General features: G+C 43.9%; 1 protein-coding gene across 1 annotated transcript in view; it reads left to right on the top strand.

Moving 5' to 3' along the window:
- Positions 1-405: 405 nt before the first annotated feature.
- AVPI1 (arginine vasopressin induced 1) overlaps positions 406-13,710 on the top strand; it is a 29,576-nt gene continuing 16,271 nt past the window's right edge. The window contains exon 1 of the mRNA XM_069239627.1: positions 406-556. The gene's annotated coding sequence lies outside the window, so the exon portion shown is untranslated. The remainder of the gene's footprint in view (positions 557-13,710) is intronic.

The following is a 13,710-nucleotide window of genomic DNA, read 5'->3' as shown; positions in this document are numbered from 1 at the left end:
AAAACCACGAACACCAGATTGCATTACAGAAGGTCAGACTTTTTTAAGCAACAGGATTGTAAGTATTTGTCTAAAATCACAAGCTGTTGGGCCACATTCCCCGTCAATTGTGAACAAATCAATGACCCTGCCTCAATCCCTTATCCCTGCCTCCCTCCCACACATTCAGGATCGCCGTTGGCACCACCCTAACGAAATCCATAAGCGCCTGACTCAGCTGAGGTAAACCACCTGGAAGGAAAGCTCTAATTAGCCTGTATCCAAAGACCGCCGGAGAACGACTCTGACAGCTGACGTGTAGACTCAGCAGCCAATCAGCAGTTCTACTTCTCTGCCTTGTATCAGGATTGGTTGAGGTTCCATACATACTCCAATCCTAGCTCGCCTTACACATCGCAGGTCCTGTCACTCCCAGGGGACGCCCATTATGTTTTCAGCCCTGGCATTGACTGCTGTAAGGCGACCCGGAAGTGCTACAATTACAGATAAATGGCACTTGCACGAACATTAACAATATAAACTTACAAGACTTTAGCTGAATTCACGGACGATCTAGGTAAGTAACGGGGAAGTGTTTATCTTACTGTGGGCTAAGGGGAATAACAGTAGCCGAGTATATTTGTGGATGTAAATGGTGCTCCAGATAGGTGTACTGCAGTATGATTACCAGAAGTCATTAGGCTTATTTTGAGATTTCGAAGATCGTGTACATTTTCGTGATGAGAAAACAAGTTCGATCATAACGCTGAGTTTAGTTCTTGAAATTAATGATGTACTTATATTCTTTCTCTGGTGGACGACTGTATTCTTAATTGGACCGGTTTAATGCTAGTTGCAATTGTAGAAATAAAAGGTGAAACAAGAGTACGGTTAATCTTGGGGGGCCTGCGCACAGCTGGGCATGTTGTTTCACACACTATGGGCATGCGAGACTGACACCTCTTATTTTTGTCACTTTGATTACCTGCACTTCGCTATTGCAGAGGAGACTACCGGCACTGATGAAAGGTAGTCTCATTAGCTGCTAGTGCTGGTGAGCACTAGGTAGTCAGAGCTGAACCTGCCTCTGACAGCCAAAGCGCTTCTGTAGCCCTGAGCCTCCGCTGCACTATTCAGTGTGGACTCATTTGCATAATGCCCGGGTGCTCACCATCACGCTGTGTTTGACAGAGCAGGGTCCATTCAGGCCGTCTAAAGCAGAGGTCTCCAAACTATTTAGTGCTGCGCCCCCCCAGTTGAAAAATAAAAATCATTGGGCCCCCCCTCAGAATTTTTCACAATTATTTTATAAACATGGCAATGTTTAAATATGTCTAAACCTATTTAAACATTGCAGTTAGGTACTGTTACCTTTTTAAAACTGCAATAACATCCTCCTGCTTAAAATAAAGGCCTGTTATCTGTATAATATTTATTTTGGCCAGAATCTGGGGCCCCCCTGGGTTCACTTCAGGCCCCCCTAGGGGGGCCCGCCCCCCAGTTTGAAGACCTCTGCCCTAAAGGAATGTTTGTTTACAATGGACTGGAAGCTTTGCGCTGGCTTTAACCCCTTCGCTGCCAGGCCTCCCCCCTCTCAGATGCCAAGCCTTTTTTGGCTATTGGGGGTAGTTCGCGCTTAGGCCCTCATAACTTTTTCTCCACATAAGCTACCCAGGCCAAATTTGTGTTCCCCCTTTTTTTTTTTTTTTTTTTTTTTTTTCAAACATCCTAGGGATTCTATAGGTGCCCAGACTTTGTGGGTTGCCCTGAAGGAGACCAAGAAATTAGCCAAAATACAGTGAAAATTTCGTTTTTTTCAAAAAAATGGGAAAAGGGCTGCAGAAGAAAGCTTGTGTTTTTTTTCCCCTGAAAATGGCATCAACAAAGTGTTTGCGGTGGTTAAAATCACCATCTTCTCAGCTTTCAGGAACAGGCAGAGTTGAATGAGAAAACCCAACTTTTCAACACAATTTTGACATTTTACTGGGATATACCCCAGTTTTACTATTTTTTGGTGCTTTCAGCCTCCTTCCAGTTTCTGACAGCAATGGGTGAGAAACCAATGCTGGGTCCCAGAAAGCTAAACATTTCTGAAAAGTAGACAAAATTCTGAATTCAGCAAGGGGTCATTCGTGTAGATCCTACAAGGGTTTCCTACAGAAAATAACAGCTGAAATAAAAGAATATTGAAATTGAGGTAAAAAAACAGCATATTTTTCTCCACGTTTTACTCTAACTTCTTCCTGTGATGTCAGATTTTTTAAAGCAATATACCGTTACGTCTGCTGGACTCTTCTCGTTGCGGGGATATATAGGGCTTGTAGGTTCATCAAGAACCCTAGGTACCCACAGCCAATAAATGAGCTGTACCTTGCAATGGGTTTTCATTCTCTACCAGGTATACAGCAGTTAATTTGCTGAAATATAAAAAGTGAAAAATAGGTATCAAGAAAACCTTTGTATTTCCAAAATGGGCACAAGATAAGGTGTGGAGAAGCAGTGGTTATTTGCACATCTCTGAATTCTGTGGTGCCCATACTACCCTGTGAATTACATGGCATTTCTCAAATAAACTTATTTTTTACACAATGTCTTACATTTGTAAGGAAAAAATGTAGAGAAAGACAGGGGGCAATAACACTTGTTTTCCTATTCTGTGTTCCCCCAAGTCTCCCGATAAAAATGGTACCTCACTTGCTTGGATAGGCCTACTGCTCGCGACAGGAAACACAAAATGGACACATAACATTTTCACATTGAAATCTTACATGTTTTTTGGGAAGTGCCTAGCTGTAGATTTTGGCCTCTAGCTCAACCGGCACATGGGCAAACCTAGCAAACCCGTGCATTTTTGAAAACTAGACAACTGGGGGAATCCAAGATGGGGTGACTTGTGGGGCTCTGACTAGGTTATGTTACCCAGAATCCTTTGCAAACCTCAAAATGTGGCCAGAAAACACTTTTTCCTCTCATTTCGATGACCGAAAGTTCTGGAATCTGAGAAGAGCCACAAATTTCCTTCCACCCATCGTTCTCCCAAGTCTCCCAATGAAAATTGATACCTCACTTGTGTGGGTGGCCCAGGTGCCTGAAACAGAAAAATGCCAAAAACCTGTAGAGATTGAGGGGATAGCACAGCGACTTAATAAGCACATATTTTTCTTTTATACATCTTTTAGGCTGACTCTGCTTTGGGGACCCACACAAGTGAGGTGTCATTTTACTTGGGAGACTGAGCGGAACTCTGGTTGGTAGGAAATTTGTGCAGTAGCGGTGATCCTACAAAGAAAAGTGAGGAAAATATGCTTTTTTGAGCAAATGTTGAGGTTTGCAGAGGAGTCTGGGTAAGAAAGTGTTGGGGTATCCAGGCAAGCCACACCTCCTTGGGTTGTCTATTTTTAAAACATGTCTGGGTTTGGAAGGTTTCCCTAGATGAAGGCTGCACCCGGGACCAAAAACATTGGTGCCCACCCCACGAAACACAGGTAGTTTTGCAGTAGATACATTTGATGTGACCACCTACTTATGTGTTGTTCCAAACTCTAAAATTGTGAAAAGAAACACACTTTGGTTATGTGAAAAAGACCCCTCACCCACCAACCAAGTTGGTGGCATGCTTCATCATCTGGGTCCCACCAGAGACACCTAGCGTTTCACAGGTGTGCTGCGACGCCTGATTACAGCAGAGCAGGTTTTGTCATGTTTACCACACATGCTGGTTGGATTTGGCACGAGGGTGAGTGATGGTTCAGTGGATCAAATTTTATTAACGAGATTTCACAAAAATGAAATGCATTTTTTAATAACTGAAAGGCCAAAAAAACGGAACCAATGACTCGCAGCTTGTGAGCTGTAAAGCCACGACAAGGCACGAACCGCTTTACAGTCCATTCACACACCTTCCATAGATGACATGCACAAGACCATTCACGCCGCCAGCCACGGGCCCAGCACATCACAACACTCGCATCGACAGACAGCGCCACTCAAGGGCCCATCACTTTCATACACCCACATGCCTGATACAGCAATCACACCAGCTGATGACTGTGTGGACTGGCATTTGGCTGCCAGCCAAGCGCCACCCCACTCACACTACCAGCCAAGTGCCACCCCACTCACACTGCCAACCAAGCGCCACCCCACGCACACCGCCATCACTTTTTTTTTTTTTTTTTTTTTTTTTTTTTTTTAAACAACAAAGAAACCACTAATTATAAACAAGTACAAAACTACAAACACAAAAGCTCTAACTGAATACAGGACAGTAATGCCAACTGTGAAACTGAACATATAAAAATATAAAACAGCAGTTTACGCTCACGGAATTTCCCAATAATTCTTCTGTGTGTGGTAGTTCCTGAAACAGCCACCCACACACAGCCCAGGCTTTGAAGGACAATCAGAGCAGTACATCCTAGTCTCCTTCCTGATACCTGTTCGAGCACAGACTCTACATCTCTTAGCAGGAAAGTTTTTTTTGGGCCGTGGGATGAATGTGCTCAGCAAAGTGGCGCTCTTTCAATCTAGCCACATCCTCCACCACTGCTTCTCTAGGAACTCTTGCCTGTTCCAGCACAACGAGGCTCGCTATGATAGACTCCTGAAATTTCACAAATGTCATCCTTTACTCTGGAGAACTATCCTTGAACACAACAAAAGCATTAAAAGTTGCCAAGTGGAACAGGTGAACCGCTAATTTTTTATACCAAACATAAGACTTACGAGCAGCAGTGTAAGGTTCCAATCTCTGATCTACTCTATCAATTTCACCCATGTGCTTATTATAGTCTAAAATGCACACAGGTTTGCGCACTTCGGCAACCTGACCCCAAACAGCCACAAGTGGAGTACTCTCATCATGGATAGTACTTAGCATGTACATATCCCTCTTGTCTACAAATTTCAGAGCTAGCAGCTCATCGTTCTGCAAAGCACTGCACTGTCCCTTCTCAAGTTTTTTTTTTTTTTTTACAGACAAGCTCTCTTGGATAGCCTTTCCGATTAAAGCGGATTGTGCCACAAGCAACAGTCTCCACTCTGAACAACTGAACTCCAGTGTAGAAGTTATCTGCATATAAATGGTGACCTTTGTTAAACAGTCATTTACCAAGTTCCCACACAATTTTCTCACTAACTCCAAATGTGGGTGGACAACCAGGGGGATCAATATTGGAATCGCTACCAGTGTAGACCCGGAAATTATAAACATATCCTGTACTACTTTCAGACAGCATATACTTCTTGATTCCATACCGTGCCCTCTGGCTAGGAACAGAATGCCTAAAAACCAAACGACCCTTGAACAGGACCAAAGACTCATGTACAGATATTTCTTTGCCTGGAACATGGATCTCTGAAAACCGATCTACCAAATGATCAAGGACAGGTCTAATCTTAAAAAGACGGTCAGAATCAGGGTGATCTCGTGGCAAGGCTGAAGCATTATCTACAAAATTCAACATCCAAAGAAGAAGCACATACCAGTTACGGCTCATGATGGCAGGAAATATAGCAGTTGCCATCAAGGTACTAGTTGACCAATATGAAGACAGTGATGGCTTCCTTATCAGCCCCATCAAAAAAGTTACACCCAAGAACTTTTTCAACTCTTCTAGATTTGTGGGAATCCACCGGCTAGCTCTAGAGTGTGGCCTAAGTCTGGCAGCGTTGTCCCTCAAAAACTGCTCTACATACAAATTAGTCTGCTCAACAATCTCTTCCAAAAATATATTGTCCATAGACAACTCAAAAAAGTTGACGGGCAAAAGGATTTCCGTATTAACTCGACACCCGGGGAAACCAGTAAACACAGGCAACTCTGGCTGCTCCATGTTTGGTGCAACCCACGTGTCCGGTCTTCCAATGGGAAGCATTTCAGCCGCTGGCTCCTGCATCATCGGCACATCAGTGTCCTCCTCTAAAACAGGCCCTTCATCAGCACTGAGAGTGGCTTCATCATCAGATGATTCCTCTCTGACAGAAAATTAACTTCCAGAATCTTGCACTTCCTCCTCTGCCTCAGATTCAGAGTCAGTCTCGTAATCATGGTCAGAAGACGACTCAAAAAACACACCAACAACCTGCTGAGCGGTCATCCTACGGCTAGCCATGATCCTTCCTACAAAAATTAACTGGACAAATGCACAACCAGCACTGTGTAAGATAAATAACAAAGTGTAGCTTTATCACTAAGAGTTATAAACTCAAAAACTATACCGTTCACTTGCCTGAAAAAGCTTGACTCACCAGCAACTACTCTGCACAGCCACAGCAATCACCAATGATATCCCACTAAAAAGAGAAAAAAAGCAAATTAGACATAAGACAACACAATAATTGTTGTGCATAAATCTAAAGACAATTTCACACACAATCCTGCATTCAGTACACCACCTACAAACATGTCATTCATGCATGACAACAATACTCCTTTGGAGTAAACTTATTTACTTACCTAAAACATGCAACTACGTATACCGCAGGGAACCACTGCCAAAACTGCAACGAGCCACAGCAAAGGAAGCAAAAGCATTGAACTAGAACAAAAAGAAGAAATAAACTGTTATTATCATAAATGCAAATACTTTGCCAGTTGACAAACACCCTGCCACCAACCATTTTTAAATGTTCCCTTGTGTCTAGTGTTCTCTGCTTGGGGGCAGATGGGCCTAAAACAAATAGGCCAATGTGCCCCAAAGGGGGGCAGAAATGCCATAGAATATATTGCCCCCTTTGGAGGGCGACTCTTGCCCAAGGGGCCAACCCCCCCACACAAAACACACACATAATCACTGTCGCAAATTAGTTTCTGCCCTCCTTGAGAGCAGATGGGCCTGGAAAAAATAATAGGCTGAACTGCCCAATTATGGGGCCTACAAACACTAGACCAATCTGCCCCCTAGATTACATTGCTCCCTTTGGGGGGCGACTCTTGCCCAAGGGGCCACCCCCCCCCCCCCCACGCAAGCCACTCCCCCCCCCCCCCCCCGAGGTAAAACCTAGCTCCTTCACCGTAGATGCGCTGGAAACAAATGTCTTCCACCGCGTCTTTCCTCCCTTTCATGATGTCAGCACGCAATTGCGCGCTGACGTCATGGGGGTGGAAGGGGAAGGGATTCCCCTTAAAGTCCTGGTGTGGGGGGGTGGCCCTCGGGGGGGGGGGCACTAGCGCTTTTCCCAAGGGATGTTCAATGGACATTATGGTTACGCCCATGGCCCCTCACAGGTGCAGCCATAGACGTAACCATTACGTCCATGGCAGACAAGGGGTTAAACGGTTTCAGATGTTCTGGCAGAGCACAGAGAGAAACTGGTGGTGATTTTTCCCGTGAGGCGCAGAAAAGCCGTCTTTGAGGCGAAAATTACACTCTAGTATTTTCAGTCTTTTGAGCTCATCATGGCTTCTCAATCACAGGATTAACATTTATAAACAAAGGTTTATGTCGGCATAATTTTCAATTTGATTTCAGTCATAGAAAAGTGGAAAGTGTGCCCTCAGTAAAGCTCTCAGTACGAAGATTTGGAATCCGCAGCGATTTGGGAGCTCGTTTTGTGTAATGATTTCCGGTTCTACAAACTGTACTAGATTGCCCATTCCTGCAGAAATAGTCCTCCACACCCACACGTTTTCGCACACCACTAGAACGTATGCAGGTAAGCGCGCCTTCTTCAGAAGTAGGAAACATTCTGTTCCCATTTCATGGCTGTGCAAACAGCTCAATGCAGTGTGCCAACAAGTAAACAATAGGAGAGAATCTTTTATGAAGCCACTCTGGGGCAGACAAAACACAAATAATACAATGGACTTCACCCGAGATCTATCAGCGTTTTCTAACAAGTATAAGGGACATAAAAAGAGCAAGTCTGGGAAACGTTTAAAAATGTTGCACAGCAGCACGGGCTGCTGTCTATGGGCTAAAAGTAAATTAAAACAAAGCACTATGGTGGAGTCAATGCGCTTTGCCTTTATTTACTTCAAATTATGTTACACAGCAGCTTGTGTTGCTGTGTAACATCTTTAAAAGATACTGACAAAATGAATAGATGTCACATAGCTGAAACCTATTGGCTATGCCAGTGCTTGTTTAGTTTTTTGCATAGTGTTTATTTTAACTTGTGTTCACTAGCAGGTTGCACGCACTTCCATCTGAATGGCTTTTAGGCCAGCACTGCACTTTTCATTTTTGTGGTTTATTACATGTTGTTACAGAGAATGAGAGCCGGTACAGTTTGGGGCTTAAGACAGAAAGACGTGACAAATACGTCATTTAAGATGAAGGAAGTCGACTAATCTTTCAACTTTGATTTCACCAATTGAGCCATGCTGTCATTGGGGACGTGGCTCAGATTTTAACATTAAGGGTCTAATTAAGAGTATAGCGGATGGGCTCCGCAAAACTTCCAACAGGGTGGCTGCCGCCATAGTGGCGACCTCCCCACCAGAGCTATTAGGTGTTTCCTGCTAGGCTGACGGGCGAAAACCTCAGTTTCCGCCTGTCAGCCTAGCGGGAAACAGCCAACAGCATTGTCTCCGGCTCGAAATCGAGCCAGTGCCAATGCTGTCGCCCGCAAGGTGCACCAGCACCCTCGCAATGTTCACTCTCACCTGTTCTCTGCCCGCCTTTTCATGGCGGTGAAACCTCATGAAAAGACTGGGGGAGAACAAGGTTGTAATCCGCAGGACAGCGTTGCATGCACCGCTGCCCTGGCGGATTGCGACCTCCACCTGCCGTCAACCCATCGGGATAACCAATCCCGACGGAGATGGCAGAACCCTGGTGGGATAACCACCAGGGTCTTAATATGGTGGTCGGACAGCCACTGCAGTTGCAGTTCTGACCGCCACCATGAGGCTGCCAGTCTTAAGACCGCCAGCCTGGTAATAAGGTTCTAAGTCCTCTCTAATCTTGGCTTGGGCATCATATTATAACCAAAAGCAGACAAAGGTCATGTGGAAAAAAACTTACTCCGAAGTAGGTAAAATAATGATTGCATGCCATTATTTGTTGCAGTTTTAGATAGCTTGAAACCGACCTGAAGGTATTTGAGCACTGTACATGAGCACCAGTTACATTAGATTCGTTGTACGCTTTTCAAGTTCTGAAACAGACTGTGTGCCAGGGCATTGTGAGAAGTAAAATGTCAGTTAAGACATCACAAACAGGAGCTAGTGTGTGCTGCAGCAACGCTTCTTAAGTTCTTTTTAGCTTCCTGAGATATCGGATACCTTGAAATAAGCAGTCTGCAGTGGGTAGCTTTGCAGGTATATTGTTTCTGAGATGATAAGCCAAGAAAGATAAAAAATGATCGCCAAATTAACATTTTTAGAAGTCAGGAGGATAAAAATGAGCTGTGGTGCAACTTATAGCCTAAGCTATGGTTCAGCCAGATAAAGCACTCCAATACCTACGGCTCTAGTTTGCGCTACATACACGCTCCAAAAAAAAGACAGAAATAATAATAAAATCCCCTGAATGGGGAGTTTGAAAGTTGAAAGGCAATGCGATGAAACACATGCACTCGTATGGAGTGTGTGGAAGCAAGTGAAACAAACCTTATTCCAACATGGCATCCGCTCAGTGCGCATGCACGCTATCTCCATTTATTTCTCCCTCACAAGTCTCCTGTGTGGCTCCTTCAGTGACCCTCTTTCAGTGTTTGGAAAGGGTCCCTGTTAGCAGTGAACTGCAAAGAGCTCCCTCCTCATTGCCAGTTGAATGTTTGTGGTCGGATTCCTTCCTGGGCATTTCTAGAACACAGTGCTAGGCAGGCAGTACAGTGCTTTGAAGTCCCACGTCTGTTTAAAGTCCCTGGAGGAAGTAGATGTAGGCGTTTAACTTTTGTATCAAAGAGACGGGTACTGGCTGTGCCTCCTGAGAGATAGAGCAGCCAGACACAAAAGCACAAGAACACAGTGACAGAGAAAATGACATACAAATGCTGTGTTCAATAAAAGTCAACGCTGTGTCCAGGTTTCAGCAACTGCAAAAGTACGAGCTAAATGAAGGAAAAACACATGCAAGGAGTGACTTCAAAACATAAAATAGCTGCATGTGTTGGGCGTCATTCTGAAAACGCCCCCTTGGGGGCATTGGCTAACAAACCTTGTCAGGATGACTCAGGGGCTGTGTGACGATGTGGTAACAGTGCTGGGGTGAAGAGAAGATGGCCTCATGATCCACTCGCATGGAGTGATGAAAGGCAAATAATAATAATAATAATAATTAAAAAAAAAAAAAATTACCTTTAGGCCATGTAGGCAGCAGAAGGACACTGGCCACTATCCAGTGCCCGGAAGCTGTGCTTGGTCCAAGCTGGACGGCAAAGCAAGAGCGGATGTGCAAGCTGATGCCATGGAGACAACATTCTGGCCAATGAAAAGCATGTACCACAAGGGCGACGTTGGATTAAACCAATGGTAAGTTCAGGTAATTAAAGGGCGGGTTCTAAGCCTTTTATGGTGTGTGATGTGTGTGTGTTTTTTTTTTTTTTTTTTTTTTTTTTTAAATCCACAAAAGATTTCGAAGCACGTGTCCACTCGAAACCTAAAAAAAAGTTTTTTATATATATATATATATTCACACACACACACACACACATTCTCTGCGATTGTATTTCCTTTCAGACACAGTCAGCCCTTTCGTGATATTTATTTTATTATATGTTGAGGTTTTGTGGAGGTAGCTGCCTTAGGTCCTTTCGCAGGGTGACAATTTGGTAAAGGTGCAACCCATAGAATGGATTTAAATGTTCAATACTAAAGGCAATGCAGTGTCACCCAAATCAATAAACACTCAACATAGTAATGTCAGCATTCTGTGTGTACCCAGAAAATAAGTTGAGCAGGTGGTAAAATGGGTCCCTGCAGAGTCCAAAGATGTCTTTTGAGCAAACGTGGCTTGCATAGCCGATATATGATGGTAAGGCAGTTGTGAACTTTGTGTTGTGTTCCTGCCAACAGGGTGATAGGTGATGGATTACCATTTTAGAACTCCGACCAGCCTGCTAAGCAAAGTGGTAAAAGGAACCCAATTCTGCTGGAGGAAAATGGAGAACAATAGTGCCTCTAGAGCGTAGGCTGACCAAAAGAGACTGGTTCATGCATCCACTCTGAGATCTGCAGGAAGGGTGTTCCGTATTGTTGAGCCATAATCTTTTCTGAACCTGCTCTCATTTATTTAATGTTGAAGAAATGGGACATCGGTTCTTAGAGGTCGATCTCAGTGTCTTTTGTGTCGAGACATGCGACCTTTTACTAGATGGCTAATCAATGCAGAGATCTCGCTGGAATTATGCCAGTTTTGCATCAGTTCTGCACTTCGTGGAATTTAGCACGCATTACCTTTTTTTTTTGGGGTGTTGCATGATAAGAGTGCTCTGTTAATAGGGTTTAAGTCCTGGAGACTGGAAAGCAGGACTATATTTCTAAAGGGGGATTTTGCAGGGCATGCTGCAAGGGAAATACTGTAGCAAGTTTTCTTCCCCTGTTGCATTAATCCAAATTGTATTATTTTAGGATTGTGGAGTTGCTTGGCAGAACAAAGCTCTAGTTTCTCATATTACAGAAAATAGATCTGTCAATAATTTTGGGTGTTTCCTAGTGTCTTTTTTCAGTTTACAGTGGAATACTGCATGGTTGCACAAGAGTATTCCTACGTATGGCCTTTGAGGAGCTGGTGTTCTATTGTCTAACGTAATGCAGTGTGTCAGCGTAAATTGGCACTATTGCAAACCTTCCACATCTTTTTACATAGGTTTGTACTCTATCTTGACTGTAAGTGTAGCAACTTACATGCAATGACTTTAGTAATCACCGACCAATCCTCAGTGAGTGTTATTTGCTTCTTTCGGACACTATCACTCCTCCTATCGCTCATGCTTTCAACACAGCAAATCTGAAAATGTTTGGTAAGTCATTTGATCGCTAGGAGAAAGCTGGCATTTGGTATGAATCCTAAGATACTTCATAACATTATATTAGCGCAGCACACTCTTTATCCTGTTGTGATGGTCTGCAGTGTTCCAAGACGTGGTAAACGGAAAAAGCTATATTACTTTATCCCACTAGCCATTACACATCGGTTAATACAACCACCCCCTTGAGCCTCTTAGGAATCTTTTGTGACAGAGACTAAAAAGTAGGCCAAAAGTCCATTCCCGATCTTTACTCCCTTGATTCATTGGTTTCTAAAGCCCATTGTTTTTTGAAAGATTACTACATGTTTGGTGCACTGCCAAAAGTGGCTAGCAGAGCAGTTTACACCCCAGTTCTCATGTGTGAAGATGAGACATGTTGCCATCCTCTGCTTCTTTCCCTCTCATTCCACCATATTTCACCTTTTAGAAAAAGATGCGAACCTTTTGCCATTGGTTGTAACCATTTCATCACCTCCACCTCCTCTGAGAACCCATTCAACCTCCCCTCACAGCTCACCTGACCTGGCCAACTCTAGCTGCTCTGCTCAGACCTGGGTCTTTTTCCTATTAAAGTGTTTGGGCTGCATACTAATTGTTTCCAGAGTGCAAACCTTTTGAGCATTGTGATGGTGCAGTAACTTTTATTACAGGTCTGTGATTTTGACAGTACTACTGCTAACAAAAACCATAAAGTGTGGTTCTGGTCTGCCCCTTTAAACCAACCAGCCTCTTTAGGCCTTTGGCTTGAGACTTCATCGGTCACTTCTTTGCTCATCTTATTGGAAAATTGATCAGTCAGCTATTGCTGTTGGTTATTTGGGTGCATCCCCCTGCCTATATTCAAGGGTTTTCAATGAATTGCACTACAGCTAAAGTTCCCTCTGGCGGCTCCTTTGGTTTCATCCTACTTCTCCCTCTAATGTTCTTATTCTTCATGGATTAGCATATTGAACCCAGACCTATTGATTTGGCAATACTTTTCTGTTTTTTAGGTCTCGGCTAGACCGCGTTTGCGCTGACTCTTCGAGAGATGTATATACTTTGTGAGCTTCAGCCTGCCCACAGGCTTCGCATTTGCTGGCTCCATCAGCCCTCTCATGTTCTTTTTCCCCATTTGTCCATTGGATGCATTTGTCATGCCTCTTCCTGTGTTAAGCCATCCTCAAGAGCAAGGACCCAGTTCTAGATCAATCCACTGGTCACCATTTTCTCATCTGTTTTAGACCGAAACATTTTAGTTCTATGTTCTAAAAATATTTCAAAACTCGTGTTTTACAGGCATTTCAAGGTGGCTGTTATTCAATCTTGCTCACAGGGTTTGCTGTTGTCACTTTCTGCCGGATAACATAGCATTCCGAGATGAGTATGGTCACACTCGTGTCCCCAGCCTTCCTTGTGTCTTTTGCAAGAGCTCGGCAGCTCCCCAGACACTGGTCTCGTGCTGCCGCTTGCACTATTGGAGAGATAATTAGAGTGCGCTAATATTGCCACGTGCCTCCCTTCTTGTCTAAACTTCAGTTACTTTTTTCCAGTGGCCGTTTAGCACTTGAGGTGGGCTGTTCTCTTATTGTCCAGAATGTCTGAGCCAATGCTTTATTTTTTTCTTCTGACTTTTGCATACTTTTTGGTTGCTTCACAGCGCCACATCTCCAAAATATGTGGTCTGTATGGGTCAGCTCCATTGCTGACTCTCACTAAACTGGTTTTCGCCTGCTTCCTCTGAGGACTTATGACAAAGTAGGTCCCCCTCCTTAAATATTAAATCCATGGCAGGGTAAAAGCCACCTCTGTGCACGCTCAAACTTAACGCAC

Source organism: Pleurodeles waltl, chromosome 6 (genome assembly GCF_031143425.1).
Source record: "Pleurodeles waltl isolate 20211129_DDA chromosome 6, aPleWal1.hap1.20221129, whole genome shotgun sequence".
NCBI lineage: Eukaryota > Metazoa > Chordata > Amphibia > Caudata > Salamandridae > Pleurodeles > Pleurodeles waltl.
The sequence above is the reverse complement of the archived record's forward strand: the minus strand, read 5'-3'. Positions and strand labels throughout refer to the sequence as shown.